The sequence below is a fragment of the Bufo bufo genome, chromosome 1 (assembly GCF_905171765.1).
Source record: "Bufo bufo chromosome 1, aBufBuf1.1, whole genome shotgun sequence".
Lineage (NCBI taxonomy): Eukaryota > Metazoa > Chordata > Amphibia > Anura > Bufonidae > Bufo > Bufo bufo.
The window spans coordinates 18,950,424-18,964,781 of NC_053389.1; the positions used below are offsets into that span (position 1 = coordinate 18,950,424).

The window sequence follows — 14,358 nt, forward strand, 5'->3', positions numbered from 1 at the left end:
CCCACTGTCTGATCCTGTAAATGTATCCTGAGGATAGGCAATCAATATCTGTCCTGGAAAACCCCTTTAAGGCTCGGGGAATGGCCATTTAAGCAATAAACACCAGTAATGTAATATTACTCAATAGCAGGGGTGTAATTAGAAATTGATCCCTTCATCCCAGAGCATTGATCATCAGTGACCTACTGTGTCCTGTAGACATACTGTACCTCACAGGCCTCCTGAGACAGGTCGACCTGCTATATGTGCTCTCAATAATATACTGTGCCGCCATATCTACTCCCAGAGATAAACTGTGCTCCTAGAGGTATATTGTGCTTCTACATGTGAATCAAGAGATATACAGTACTGTGCTGCATATGTGCTCCAAGTGATATACTGTGCCGCCATATATGCTCCTAGAGATAAGCAGTGCTGCCCTATGCACTCCCAGGGATATACTGTTCTCTATATGTGCATAAAAGGATATATACAGTACTGTGCTGCCATAGACGTGCTTCCAGATATATACTGTGCTGCCATAGACGTGCTTCCAGATATATACTGTGCTGCCATAGACGTGCTTCCAGATATATACTGTGCTGCCATAGACGTGCTTCCAGATATATACTGTGCTGCCATAGATGTGCTTCCAGATATATACTGTGCTGCCATATACGTGCTTCCAGATATATACTGTGCTGCCATAGACGTGCTTCCAGATATATACTGTGCTGCCATAGACGTGCTTCCAGATATATACTGTGCTGCCATAGACGTGCTTCCAGATATATACTGTGCTGCCATAGACGTGCTTCCAGATATATACTGTGATGCCATAGACGTGCTTCCAGATATATACTGTGCTGCCATAGACGTGCTTCCAGATATATACTGTGCTGCCATAGACGTGCTTCCAGATATATACTGTGCTGCCATAGACGTGCTTCCAGATATATACTGTGCTGCCATAGATGTGCTTCCAGATATATACTGTGCTGCCATAGACGTGCTTCCAGATATATACTGTGCTGCCATAGACGTGCTTCCAGATATATACTGTGCTGCCATAGACGTGCTTCCAGATATATACTGTGCTGCCATAGACGTGCTTCCAGATATATACTGTGCTGCCATAGACGTGCTTCCAGATATATACTGTGCTGCCATAGACGTGCTTCCAGATATATACTGTGATGCCATAGACGTGCTTCCAGATATATACTGTGCTGCCATAGACGTGCTTCCAGATATATACTGTGCTGCCATAGACGTGCTTCCAGATATATACTGTGCTGCCATAGACGTGCTTCCAGATATATACTGTGCTGCCATAGATGTGCTTAGAGATATATACTGTGCTGCCATAGACGTGCTTCCAGATATATACTGTGCTGCCATAGACGTGCTTCCAGATATATACTTTGCTGCCATAGATGCCTCAGTCTAAGGATATACTGTGCCACCACATATGCTCTCAGGGATATACTGTTCTTCTATATGTTCATCAAAGGATATATACAGTACTGTGCCACCATATGTGTTCCTAGAGATTTACTGTGCTGCTATATGTGCATCAAGGGATATACAGTACTGTGCTGCCATATATATGCCTCTAGAGATATACTGTACTGCCCTTATATATGCCCCTAGAGATATACTGAACTGCCCTTATATATGCCCCTAGAGATATACTGAACTGCCCTTATATATGCCCCTAGAGATATACTGAACTGCCCTTATATATGCCCCTAGAGATATACTGAACTGCCCTTATATATGCCCCTAGAGATATACTGTGCTGCCCTTATATATGCCCCTAGAGATATACTGAACTGCCCTTATATATGCCCCTAGAGATATACTGTGCTGCCCTTATATATGCCCCTAGAGATATACTGTGTTGCCATACATGCTCCCAGAGATATACTGTACTGCCATATGTGGCCAAAATACTGTACAGAAAAGACCTCAAAATGAATTCAGACTCCTGCCAAGACCCCTTTACTTACCGCTTCTTGCCCTGGGGTCCTCCTTGCTTCCAGGTGCCACCACTGCGCATACACTAACCATGTGGACCCTATATGTGGTGGCACCTGGAGATGAAGAAGACCTGGAAGCAATTCTAGCTGCTATCTCATAGGTATCGGCTGGTTCCGGGACCCCTTATATCCACGTGGCCCCCCAGCAGCCAATAATAGTATCACTAGTCATTCAACAACATAGGAAACAATAAAGGGTGAAGCATCTGCTCGGATTCCTTCCTGCCGCTTCATTTTGAAGACTGTTCAAATTCTGCTCCTGTAAATCCCCCGACTCTGATCTCCATCCAGTTGCGAGGATTGTATTCTTCCCGGCCCCTTTTTTGCGCTGAACTTTCATTTTCATTCAGAGCGCAGATCTCAGAATTCCCATCAGATTCTAATTGTATTTATTTTCATGTTGAAGATTTGTTACATCAGTTTCGGAAAACAAGAGTTGCTGATAGAAGCCAAGCGCGCGCCGCCACGCTGTGAATGCCAAAGACGCCAGGGAGGGGATTGTTCCTGGGAGGAGGGAATTTTTAATTTTTTTTTTTGCATTAACGTCCCAATAATAATTACCGAGTTAGTAAAGAAATAACAGATTATCAGATGGACTATAATTCTCCCCTTCCCTTTAATCCAGCACCCGGCACGCCGCTGATCCTCATCCGTGGGGTGCAGGAGCCCAGCAGTTGTCTCCTTGGCATCGGGGCATCCTTAGGTGCCCTTAGGTTGGGTGATGCCCCTTCCAGTAACTTCTGCCGATGCCCATCTCCTTTATGATGTACCGTAGGCTGCCCAGATACATTGCTCCATCACTTCCTTTCCATAGGTACTGGAGAAGCAAGCTTCAGATGCCCGGATGCCTATTAAGGGCCACATGGGGCCCCCCATCCACACACCCTGCAAACCAGCGCCATGTATGTAATCAATGTGGTGGCAGGTCTGTATCAGGCAGAATAATGAGTATTGATACAATGTAACTCCGTGTAACACCCAGCAGTCACTGCAGCCTCTGCCCACCAGGGGGTCCACCAAGCCTTTCTGCGATCGCCTTACCTGGCCTCATTGGTGGTGCAACCCTATGCCTGCCTTCTTCTTCTGGGGCCCCTCTTAAAAAGAATGAATGTTTGGGGGCCCACCGTGGACTCTACATTTTGCATCTCACCACTCCTAATTTATTTTTTTCCAAATCTTGAATTATACTAAAAAAAAATTTGTGGATATCACTGCAGTGGTGCCCCCATAACCGGCTCCAGGTATATGTGGCACCAAGAGGTCATCGCCACCCACCTTAGGGGACCCACTGAGCATGCTTAAACAAATTGGGCCCCTGAAGCCCACAGGGCCCTGACATCTGTTCTGCTGGGACATTGTAGCTAGTGATGATCGAGCATGCTCGGCACATGGCGGTAGTCAGTCGAGTACCGCATGTGCTCGAGCGCCATTGTCGAGTCTCCTCCCCGCACGTTTCGGGGGTGGAAAGACGAGCGAGGACAGCAGTACAGAGGGGGAGGGATCTGCAGCACCGCAACAGGCTGGAAGAGGCAATGGGGTGGCAAAATGGAGAAGGCGGGCCACACCAAACAGGCCCGCAACTATTCCCCGAAGCACCCACTTGCGGCAATCTTTCTTGCCAAGGGTTAGATGTTCCGCAGTCTGGCGCTTTTTTGAGGAAATTGCAGACAAAAAAAGAATAGCAGTTTGCAACCTGTGCCATACAAAAATGAGCTGGGGCGAGAACACTAGCAACCTCACCACCACCAGCATGATCCGCCACATGGCATCAAAGCACCGTAATAAGTGGGCCGAACGCCTGAGTCCACAATCTGTGTCGGCGGGTCACACCACTGCCTCCTCTTCCCTTATGTTACGTGCTGGCCAATCCCCTGTCGAAGGCGCAGGCCTGGATGCCTCCCTGCACCTGGTATTAGCAGGAGGTGCTCAAACCCACATGCAGTCGTGCATAAATATACAGGGGAGCAAATCCTGCACTTGTGGCCCGTTGCTAATGGCGATCCCCAGCAAAAATGCATACGGTGGAGGATGCCTACGGCGAACCACAAGTACCACAAAAGACATCCTACACAAGGTAGCAATTGTGTGGATGTCATAATCAATATAACAATATAACAAAATAATAACAGACAGGTGCACTCTGCGGTCTTACTAAATCCTCAAACTGATTTTAAAATTGAGAGATTAGTCAACATGTCCTACGGTGTAGAACATGTCTAAGCCCGGGCACCACGCTAGTCTTTTCAGTTTGTATATATAGAGATTCCTGGAGGTGTATAAACTCAGATTTAAATGTGCCTGTTTTCCATCTACAGGCCACATTTAGGTGCACCTGTGAAGCCTGGGCTATATCAGCCAGTCTTGAGTGGGACTCGCAGACTCCTCCCGCCTCCCATTGCAAGCATGGCGACATGCTGGAGGTAACTGGTGAGTTGTTTGTGAGTCGGCCTCATGCTCCTGTAATTTGCCCACTGGCTCCTGGTATTGCCCATACGGCTCAGTTAGGAGAGTGTTAGGTCCCGGGCTACTTGAGAAACCTTGGCGTGGTGCCCGGGTTCAGACATGTTCTACACCGTAGGACATGTTGGCTAATCTCTCAATTTTAAAATCAGTTTGAGGGTTTAGTAAGACCGCAGAGTGTACCTGTCTGTTATTATTTTGCTCCCTGCACCTGGACCTTCGCAAGCACCATCAGCGACCACATCCACTTCCGTGTCCCAGCGCAGCGTACAAATGTCCTTACCCCAGACCTTTGAACGCAAGCGCAAATACCCAGCCTCCCACCCACAGGCCATAGCACTATATGTGCACCTTTCCAAATTGCTGGCCCTGGAAATGTTGGCATTTAGGCTGGTAGACACTGAGACTTTCCACAGCCTGATGTCGGCGGCCGTCCCTCGTTACTCAGTCCCCAGCCTCCACTATTTTTCAAGGTGTGCCGTCCCCGCCTTACACCAACATGTTTCCCCTAACATCAACATGCCCTGACCAACGCAGTTACTGGGAAGGTCCACTTAACCACGGACACATGGACAAGTGTCTTCGGCCAGGGACGCTACATTTCCCTGATGGCACACTGGGTAAACTTTGTGGAGGCCGGGAGCGAGTCTACCCTGGGATGGCACAGGTGCTACCAACGCCAAAGTTTGCAGGCCCTACGTCGATCAGGGTTTCCGCCACCACCTACATTAGTGGCTCCAACCCCCCCTTCCCCTCCTCCACCTCCTCCTCCACTTCCACCTCTGAATTCTCATCTTGCAGCACCAGTCAGCCATCAGTCAGTAGCTGGAAGCAGTGCAGCACTGCAGTGGGGAAGCAGCAACAGGTTGTGCTGACACTAATTTGCTTAGGGGACAAACAGCACACCGCCGCAGAGCTGTGTGCAGGGTATAAGGGACCAGACTGAGCTGTGGCTCTCGCCACTCAACCTACAACCAGGCATGGTTGTGTCTGATAATGGCCGTACCTTGGTGGCGGCTTTGGAGCTCGGGAAGCTCACACACATACCATGCCTAGCCCATGTCTTAAACTCAGTGGTTCAGCGTTTTTTCAAAACCTACCCTAATTTTCCTGAGCTACTGGTGAAGGTGCGCCGTGTGTGCCCATTTCCGCAAATTCATCTACAGCTTCCGCCGGTCTGTCAACGCTGCAGCAGCGCTTGCAATTGCCAGCTCACCGGCTGTTGTGCGACGTGAGCACGCGCTGGAACTCCACCTTCCACATGTTGGCCAGGCTTTGTGAGCAGCAGAGGGCAGTAGTGGAATACGAGCTGCAACATGGTCGTTGTCTTTCCAGTCAGCTTCCGCTCTTCACAAGTGAGGAGTGGGCATGGATGTCTGACCTCTGTGAGGCTTTACACAACTTTGAGGAATCAACACAGATGGTGAGTGGCATGAACTGGCGCTCTACTCCTTGGAGGTGCTGGCCTGCCCTGCCGCCAGCGTTTTGTCTGAGCGGGTATTTAGTGCTGCTGGTGGCATTATAACAGATAAGCGACTCCGCCTGTCAACTGTAAATGCTGACAGGTTGACTCTTATAAAAATGAACAAGGCCGGGATTGCCCCAGATTTCTCGACTCCACCAGAGGAAAGCTAATGAACATAAAGGCACTTTACATGTGTTGTTTATAATGTACTGAATACACTGTATTCCCTGCACCCCTTCCACCACAAACAAGGGTATATGGTTGAATCTTCCTTTTCTCATCCTCCTTCTCCTCTTCCATCATATCAACATGCTTATTCGTCACATATAATGTTTTACAGGGTCAGCTCACCTGCAGGCCCTCACCTACAACCTTTTAGAGGGTCCGCTCACCAACAGGCCCTCACCTCAAATCTTTTAGAGGGTCAGCTCACCTGCAGGCCCTCACCTACAACCTTTTAGAGGGTCAGCTCACCTGCAGGCCCTCACCTACAACCTTTTACAGGGTCAGCTCACCAACAGGCCCTCGCATATAATCTTTTACACGGTCCGCTCACCTGCCCCCGCATATAATCTTTTACAGGGTCAGATCACCTGCAGGCCCTCACCTAATTATACCTAATAGATAATTTGCGCGCATGCTGCCTTGCTTGGATGTGGTAGCCGTAGCTGTTTCTCAGGCTCCCTCTCCGGAATCGAACCCTGATTTCCCGTTACCCGTAGTCACCATGGTTTGTGCTGACAATAACATCGAAAGTTGATAGAGCAGACATCTGAATGGATCGTCGCCATCACGGGGACATGCTATTGCCCAGAGGTTATCTAGAGTCACCAAAGCGGCAGCAGGCCCTCGCCCATAATGTTTTTGAGGGTCACCAGCAGGCCCTCGCCCATAATGTATTTGAGGGTCACCAGCAGGCCCTCGCCCATAATGTTTTTGAGGGTCACCAGCAGGCCCTCGCCCATAATGTTTTTGAGGGTCACCAGCAGGCCATCAATCATAATTTTTCAAGGCTGTGTATGATGCCCTCCTTTATGTGTATTGCAGTGCTGGTTCCTTGTAATTTTTGGCAGCCCTTTCCCTTAGTGCATAGGCTTTATGAGTGTAGGAGTCTCACTACCTGAACAATTGTACCACAATATGAATGAGACCCTCCTTTATGGGATATACAGGTTGTATCGGAGTGCCTCTTCCTTGTAATTTTTGGCAGCACTTGCACTTTATATACAAGATTTTCCATTTTTTTGCGTCCGTTATCGCAACGTCTGATCTCTGGTCGCCAGGTTTATCTCTCCTCTCCCCTGACTGATCTCTTCCGTCGGCCTCTGCACCAGTGCGCTGTTTAACCCTGCGTGTCAGAAAACTGCGACCCTCCAGGCAACGGCTTCTCCCAGAGCGGCTCTCGCCTGAATGTTTTCTCCCTCCGATCAGTCATTTACGAGCCGGCCCTTTAAGGTGAAGTGAAGAATTCTCCCGGTGCGATCATCAGGGAGCAGAATTTGTGGCAGTAATAACATCTCCTCTGCCATTCATTAGAACCGCTAATAGCCTTCTCCGCGCCGCCCAGGCCTGTGCCCGCAGGATACCAGCCTCGCCGCTGCTGCTGCGCTATTTATTACACTGCAACTTCCTGCCGCTACAGAGAATCACAGAGCGATACGGGATGTGAATAACCGGCCAGAGGAGCTTACATAGATAGATAGATAGATAGATAGATAGATAGATAGATAGATAATAGATAATAGATAGATAGATAGATAATAGATAGATAGATAGATAATAGATAGATAATAGATAGATGGATAATAGATAGATAGATAGATAGATAATAGATAGATAATAGATAGATAATAGATAGATAGATAATAGATAATAGATAGATAATAGATAATAGATAATAGATAGATAGATAATAGATAGATAATAGATAGAGAGATAGATAATAGATAGATAGATAGATAGATAATAGATAGATAATAGATAATAGATAATAGATAGATAGATAATAGATAGATAATAGATAGAGAGATAGATAATAGATAGATAGATAGATAGATAGATAGATAGATAATAGATAATAGATAGATAGATAATAGATAATAGATAGATAATAAATAGATAATAAATAGATAATAGATAGATAATAGATAGATAGATAGATAGATAATAGATAGATAGATAGATAGGAGATAATAGATAGATAATAGATAGATAGATAGATAGATAATAGATAGATAATAGATAGATAATAGATAGATAATAGATAGATAGATAGATAGATAATAGATAGATAGATAATAGATAGATAGATTGATAGATAATAGATAGATAGATAATAGATAGATAATAGATAGATAGATAGATAGATAGATATAGAAGAAATAGATAGATAGATAATAAATAATAAATAGATAATAGATAGATAGATAGATAATAGATAGATAATAGATAGATAGATAGATAGATAGATAGATAGATAATAGATAGATAATAGATAGATAATAGATAGATAATAGATAGATAGATAGATAGATAATAGATAGATAATAGATAGATAGATAATAGATAGATAATAGATAATAGATAAATAGAAAATAGATAGATAATAGATAGATAATAGATAAATAGATAATAGATAATAGATAGATAATAGATAAATAGATAATAGATAGATAGATAATAGATAGATAATAGATAGATAATAGATAGATAATAGATAGATAATAGATAGATAGATAGATAGATAATAGATAGATAAATAGATAATAGATAGATAATAGATAGATAATAGATAAATAGATAATAGATAATAGATAGATAGATAATAGATAGATAATAGATAGATAATAGATAGATAGATAGATAATAGATAGATAATAGATAGATAATAGATAATAGATAATAGATAGATAATAGATAGATAGATAATAGATAGATAATAGATAGATAGATAATAGATAGATAGATAGATAGATAGATAATAGATAGATAGATAGATAGATAATAGATAATAGATAGATAGATAATAGATAATAGATAGATAATAGATAGATAGATAATAGATAGATAATAGATAGATAATAGATAATAGATAATAGATAGATAATAGATAGATAATAGATAGATAATAGATAGATAATAGATAGAGAGATAATAGATAGATAGATAATAGATAATAGATAATAGATAATAGATAGATAATAGATAGATAGATGGATAATAGATAGATAGATAATAGATAGATAATAGATAGATAGATGGATAATAGATAGATAGATAATAGATAGATAATAGATAGATAGATAATAGATAGATAATAGATAGATAGATAATAGATAGATAATAGATAGATAGATAATAGATAGATAATAGATAGATAGATAGATAGATAGATTAATAGATAATAGATAGATAATAGATAGATAATAGATAGATAGATAGATAGATAGATAGATAATAGATAATAGATAATAGATAGATAATAGATAGATAGATAGATAATAGATAGATAGATAGATAGATAGATAGATAGATAATAGATAGATAATAGATAGATAATAGATAGATAGATAATAGATAGATAATAGATAGATAGATAATAGATAGATAATAGATAGATAGATAGATAATAGATAGATAATAGATAGATAGATAGATAGATAGATAGATAGATAGATAGATAATAGATAATAGATAATAGATAGATAATAGATAGATAGATAGATAATAGATAGATAGATAGATAGATAATAGATAGATAATAGATAGATAATAGATAGATAATAGATAATAGATAGATAATAGATAGATAATAGATAGATAATAGATAGATAGATAATAGATAGATAATAGATAGATAGATAGATAAATAGATAGATAATAGATAGATAATAGATAATAGATAGATAATAGATAGATAGATAGATAGATAGATAATAGATAGATAATAGATAATAGATAGATAATAGATAGATAGATAGATAGATAGATAGATAGATAAATAGATAATAGATAGATAGATAGATAGATAGATAGATAATAGATAGATAGATAATAGATAGATAATAGATAGATAGATAGATAATAGAGAGATAATAGATAGATAGATAGATAGATAATAGATAGATAATAGATAGATAATAGATAGATAGATAGATAATAGATAGATAATAGATAGATAATAGATAGATAGATAGATAATAGATAGATAGATAATAGATAGATAGATAATAGATAGATAATAGATAGATAATAGATAGATAATAGATAATAGATAGATAGATAGATAGATAGATAATAGATAGATAGATAATAGATAGATAGATAGATAATAGATAGATAGATAATAGATAGATAGATAATAGATAGATAATAGATAGATAGATAGATAGATAATAGATAGATAGATAGATAGGAGATAATAGATAGATAATAGATAGATAGATAGATAGATAATAGATAGATAATAGATAGATAATAGATAGATAATAGATAGATAGATAGATAATAGATAGATAGATAATAGATAGATAGATAGATAGATTGATAGATAATAGATAGATAGATAATAGATAGATAATAGATAGATAGATAGATAGATAGATAGATATAGAAGAAATAGATAGATAGATAATAAATAATAAATAGATAATAGATAGATAGATAGATAGATAATAGATAGATAATAGATAGATAGATAGATAGATAGATAATAGATAGATAATAGATAGATAATAGATAGATAGATAATAGATAGATAATAGATAGATAATAGATAGATAATAGATAGATAATAGATAATAGATAGATAATAGATAGATAATAGATAGATAATAGATAGATAATAGATAGATAATAGATAGATAGATAATAGATAGATAATAGATAGATAATAGATAGATAATAGATAATAGATAATAGATAATAGATAATAGATAATAGATAGATAATAGATAATTGATACATTTACGTTGTTGCCGCTCCTCCCTGTGGATGTCTACGATTGGCGGCACACGTGATGTTTTCCCGCTCCCGTGTCACACGTATGTGCCGGATGACTCCATTATGACATAAATAAATAATCAGACGCTTAGAACATATGGAAAGACGAGGCTCTTGGAAGAGAACCAGACGCCTCCTCCTGCCTCTTAGGGGAGACTTTCCCTCCATATGTTCCCACTGATTAGCCTGTTCTTTAATGCGGGTCCCACGAGGCGTCGGCAGAACAGCCGCACATGAAAAGCACATACCAGACGCCACGTGGCTTTCTCCCTCTCCATATTCAGCTCTTTTCACTGCCCTGGTGAACAGATGCACTCATTTATCTGCTAAGTGTCTATAACACTGTTCATCCTGCGCTTTCTGGTTCATGAACAGAATGCCAGTACAACAGTGAGGACTGACACAGAGAAATAAATTATGGGAATTTTACATGGTTCAACTGCAGCCATAACCCGTAATATATATTTTAAATGGCCCTAATATCTCACCACGATAGAAGACATTACCGGTGGACGTAATAACTGCGTCCGTTGACCGCCAATACATAGTGACCTGAACTGGTGCTTAGAACGTGGAACGTGCAATATCCTGATTCCTCTGGAGGCAACGAAAGACCAATTACTCCATTAAATTATACCATAAATCTGCCCCCCCACCATTGATCCGGATGACACCACGCTTCCAAGAAGGATATCGCCGCGAAACGCCATCGACAGATGATTTACAACAAGAATAAAACCGTAACGAAGGCGCATCAGTCATCTCCAGCGCATGATGTAGCAGAGCCGAATTTGTCACTTTTGAGCCTCCAGCGTGTACACATCGCAATGGTACAATGAGTTGAACCCAATCACGAACTCAGCTCTGCTGTATCTGAGAAACTCAGCTCCGATACATCTAGAGCTGCAATATTTGCGCTTCCGACCCCAGGTGTCACTTTTTGACGTTAAGCCCGTCTTATTTAAAGCGCCCCCGTCTTTTGAACGCACATTTTGGCAGGTGGATGAGAATTGTCTCCGGACGCTGCCGCTGTGAGGAACTGATAAAGCATTAATCAGATAATTGCTTTCAGATTCAAACGATTCCTCCCCAGTGAAAGTTTGTTTCCACTTTGTCTATTTACCCGATTAAACGTATCTCCTACTATGAGCTCCTGGAGGAAAGAGCAGGGGCCCCAAGGGGAGGGCCAATGGTAACAAGGGATACATAGAACCCAATCTCTAGGCCGAGCTCGTGGACAGCTGGGGCACCACCTCTGTGGGAGCTTGTGATGAGCCTAGAAATGCAGTGGCCGTATAGCTATACTAACCAGTAGTTCTAGATCATGTGCTCCTGTTGTCGTTCTAGCTCGGGTAATGCCCATGCAATGATTCCCACTTTTGCAGTGTGCACAGAGTTGTTCTAGCTTTTGCAGAGTGCATACAATAATTCTAGCTCTTATGGTACCTATATATGGTTCTAGATCTTGCAGTACCTATACAATGGTTCTAGCTCTTGTAGAACCCATAGTTCCAGCTCTTGTAGTACCAATACAATGGTTTTAGCTGTTGTAGTGCCATGTAGAATGGTTCTAGCTTTTGTAGTTCCCATCTAATAGTAGCTCTTGTTTTACCCATATAATAGTTCTAGCTCTTATAGAACTTATACAATGGTTGTAGCTCTTGTAGTGCCCTGTAGAATCGTTCTAGCTCTTGTAGTTCCCCGTAGAATCGTTCTAGCTCTTGTAGTTTCCATCTAATAGTATTTCTTGTTTTACCCATACAATAGTTCTAGCTCTTGTTTTACTCATACAATAGTTCTAGCTCTTATAGAACCCATACAGTAGTTCTAGCTCTTGAAGAACCCACACATTAGTTCTAGCTCTTGTCTTACCCATACAATAGTTCTAGAACTTGTTTTACCCATACAATAGTTCTGGCTCTTATAGAACCCATACAATAGTTCTAGCTCTTTTTTTACCCATACAATAGTTCTAGCTCTTGAAGAACATATACAATAGTTCTAGCTCTTGAAGAACCCACACATAAGTTCTAGCTCTTGTCTTACCCATAGAATAGTTCTAGCTCTTGAAGAACCCACACATTAGTTCTAGAACTTGTCTTACCCATACAATAGTTCTAGAACTTGTTTTACCCATACAGTAGTTCTAGCTCTTATAGAACCCATACAATAGTTCTAGCTCTTATAGAACCCACACATAAGTTCTAACTCTTGTCTTACCCATACAATAGTTATAGCTCTTGTCTTACCCATACAATAGATAGTTTTATCCCCAAGCAGTAGCTCTAGATCATTGTATTCCTATATAATGGTTCTAGCCCTTGCAGTGCCCATATAATAGTTATAGCTCTTGTAGTACCCATAGAATGGTGTATTCTTTGTAGTACCCATGCAATAGTTCTAGCACTTGTTTTACCCATACAATAGTTCTAGCTCTTATATAACCCATACAATAGATAGTTTTATCCCCAAGCAGTAGCTCTAGATCATTGTATTCCTATATAATGGTTCTAGCCCTTGCAGTGGCCATATAATAGTTATAGTTCTTGTAGTACCCATAGAATGGTGTATTCTTTGTAGTACCCATGCAATAGTTCTAGCGCTTGTAGTAACTACAAAGCATTTATAACTCTTTAAGTGTCCAAACAATAGTTTGTGTAGTGGCCATAAAATACTTCTAGCTCTTGTAGTGGCCATAAACTAATTCTAGATCTTTTAGTGCTGATATTTTTTTTAGCCCCTATACAATATTCCCAGCTCTCGCAGTGCCCATATAGTACCTGTAGTTCATGGACATACTGTCGTTTTAGCTTATATTGTGCTTATATAATACCTCAAGTTGTTATATTGCCTACATTATAGTTCTAATTCTAACAATACCTATATAATACTTCTAGCTTTAATAGTACCTACCTGTATATAAGGGTACTTTCACACTAGCGTTAAAGTTTTCTGACATTGAGTTCCGTCCTAGGGCTTAATACAGGAAAAAAACTGATCAGTTTTGTCCCAATGCATTCTGAATGGAGAGCAATCCGTTCAGGATGCATCAGTATGTCTTCAGTTCAGTCACTTTTACAGTATTTGCCCAGAGACAATACCGCTGCATGCTGCGGTATTTTCTCCAGCCAAAATTGCGAAACACTTGCCGGAATGCCGGATCCGGCATTATTTTCCATTGAAATGTATTAATGCCGGATCCGTTTACCAAGTGCAGACCTTTAGAAATGTGGAAAAAATAAATATCGGTTCTGTTTTTCCTGATGACATCGGAGAGACGGATCCAGTATTTCAATGCAGTTGTCAAACGGATCCGGATCTAGAAAAAAAATGTAATCCGTTTGCACACGGAATTCCAGATCTGGATTCCTCTAACGCTAGTGTGAAAATACCCTAAGGCCCCTTTCACAT

At 40.5% G+C, this 14,358-nt stretch overlaps 1 protein-coding gene across 1 annotated transcript in view; it reads left to right on the forward strand.

The window, feature by feature from the left end:
- The window catches only part of IGLON5 (IgLON family member 5), a 416,339-nt gene that overhangs the window by 366,528 nt on the left and 35,453 nt on the right, over positions 1-14,358 (forward strand). The gene's annotated exons all lie outside the window — the stretch shown is intronic.